This window comes from Haemaphysalis longicornis, unplaced genomic scaffold (assembly GCF_048455015.1).
Source record: "Haemaphysalis longicornis isolate Haplotype H1 unplaced genomic scaffold, Haemaphysalis longicornis Haplotype H1 scaffold_1, whole genome shotgun sequence".
Classification (NCBI taxonomy): Eukaryota; Metazoa; Arthropoda; class Arachnida; order Ixodida; family Ixodidae; genus Haemaphysalis; species Haemaphysalis longicornis.
In genome coordinates this window covers 449,209,679-449,212,190 of record NW_027526203.1, presented here as the reverse complement: position 1 = coordinate 449,212,190, position 2,512 = coordinate 449,209,679, and positions in this window count along the sequence as shown.

Below are 2,512 nucleotides of genomic sequence, written 5' to 3'. Positions count from 1 at the left end.
ATTTTTTCATGTCATTTTTGTGTCGACCAATTATGTCCATCAAGCAGCACAATAAGGACACACTCATCAAGCAATCACGAACTGGTTCATATCAGACTATTTCACGCAAAATAAATTTCGATGGGAAGTTGGAATAGCCAAAATGTCGATGCAAATACTTTATTTACAATCCGCTAAGAATGTTGCACTCAATTAAGAAAAATCCGTAATTTTTTCGTTGTTGTCGAGCGGGAAAGGCAAAACTAACGCAAAATGAGCTGCAGCGTTTATTATTCCTTTTGTTAACCACAGTCCACTGTACCTACAGTATATTGAAGCAATTGGACGTCCAGCAGAACAAATTTCGAGCGCTCCGCGCGTAAAGAAGCAGCGTTTCCTGGCCCGACTGGGCGCGCGGCCGTACGCGCGGCCAGCCGCCGCTTTCAGTTGTTGTTGACTACAGCGCCGCCGCTATTTTCTGCGCGAAACGAGCGCCTCTCCGGGCGGCCGGTCGGGCCACTCTAAAACTTCTAGTACACTCTACCCTAACCAGCTGCGATAACGCCGCTCTCCTCCTCGCCGCTCCTCCTCGCCGCTCGGCTCGGCTCGTCTCGTGCCTCCGAAGACAGGGCTGCACAGAGGAGAGCTCGCGAAGCCGAACGTAAACGGCAGCGTCGAGCAGCGGATTCCTCGCTTCGAGAATGAGAAGCCGCTTTGAAACGCCAGCGGCGAGTAGCTGATCCAGATGGCATTCGGCAACGTGACAACGCTTCGAAACGCCAGCGTCGAACAGCAAATTCCTCGCTTCGAGAACGAGAAGCCGCAAAACGTTCCCCACTACTCGATAAATAAAGAAGACATTTAATACGCTACTACACGTGTCTTTACTCTAACAACCAATTAACACGCTACTACTCCACGACTTTGCATCCCCTCAGGGTTCCCACGTGGGAATATGGTGTAATTTTTTTAATAATCTTACCGCGCAGTCGGAGAATTATTCCAACGATGTTGCTGTTCAGGGCGAGCTATATCTTTACGAGAGTGTTCAGTACAGATTACATAGCATACATGTTTTTTTTTTGTTTTTGTTTCGATCACTCACTACAAAAAAGAACGTATTTGTTGAAGCTCTCAATATGCTTCGGATTTTTCGGTGTGTGGCCATGTGAGACTAAATTCATGAAATTCATGAAATATTAGAACTGGATTATTGCCTTCCAAGTGTAGTGAAAAAAAAAATGACGAAACACGTGTCTATAGACAGGACTCAGGTACTCGGTTCGTTCTTTTAGCCCAGCCACTGGTAAATCAGAACGCTTGTACCGGAAATAGAGGTAGGCGTAATCGAAGCTAAAGTGGACAAATGAAGCTGAAAGAGGAAAGAAGAAAGGCAGGACGTACATAATCGTGACTTGAATATAAAAAATAGCAGTAGATATTCTGAGAACCGCAGCCTAGCAGAATAAGTCTCTTGCTATTTTTGTTCTTGAAGTCCGCACATTTTTTCCTGCTGTCATTTTCCTCTCCTTCCGCCACGGAACTCTACACATAGGGTCGACTGACGCTATTTCGAAATTTTCGAATTTTGTGATCTTCGTCAGTGAGCAGCGAGTTTTAAAGAATACAACTCAATCTCTACGGGATCCTTAGTAATTACGAGCGCACACTACGCGTGGTTTTTCGTTTCGCCTTGCGTTGTGCCCAAAATAATACGAGTGGAGCATGGCACACGCGCAAAATTTCGTTTTTGCACCGTGCTGCGCCGTGCACTTGTATTTTAAGTTGGTGTCCCAAAGCGCTTAGGTTTCATTCTTTAAAACTGGCTCTGAAGAACGAAGACCAAGAAACCTGAAATTTTCGAAATGTTGAGTTCAGCGGTGTTTGCACGCGAAGCGAATATACCCATTTAGAAAATGGAAAACGCCTATAGGTTTAACCAGAAACACGCTCGGTCAGGAAATGGTTTATTATAAACACAGTCCCGCAGCGCTATACTTTTTTCTAGCTCCTCGTCTAAGCTCTAAATTCAAAGTGCCACTTGGTCCGGACGGAAACATTATCCTGGGCACCAGACAGGCTACGCTCGCTAGGTTCAACACCGTCTAGAATATGAACAGCCCTCCGTAACAATAGCAGAATCTAACTCACCATGAGTTACACAACTTCACCGGGACCGAACGACCGAACTCTTGAACCTCAGTGCCCGGCAGCAGTAGAGCACCGGTCTACAGAGGCCCGCGACACAGCAGAGAGTGCTAAGAATCTAACTGAATTTGACAGCTCCGTCGTGAGAGTAAAAATAAATATGAAGAAATCGAAGGCAATGTGAAATAGATATGCATAAAGAACGTTCCTCAGCCTACGCATTTAGTTGCTTAACGTGGACGAATATAACTACCTTGGACTCTGTTGTAAGAGTGTCTACCAACCACGAGAAAGATACTCGGCGTAGAATTGGCATAGACTGGGGTGCGCTCAGCCAGTGCTCCCAAATAAGGAATGGCCAGTGCTCCCAAATAAAAAGAATGGG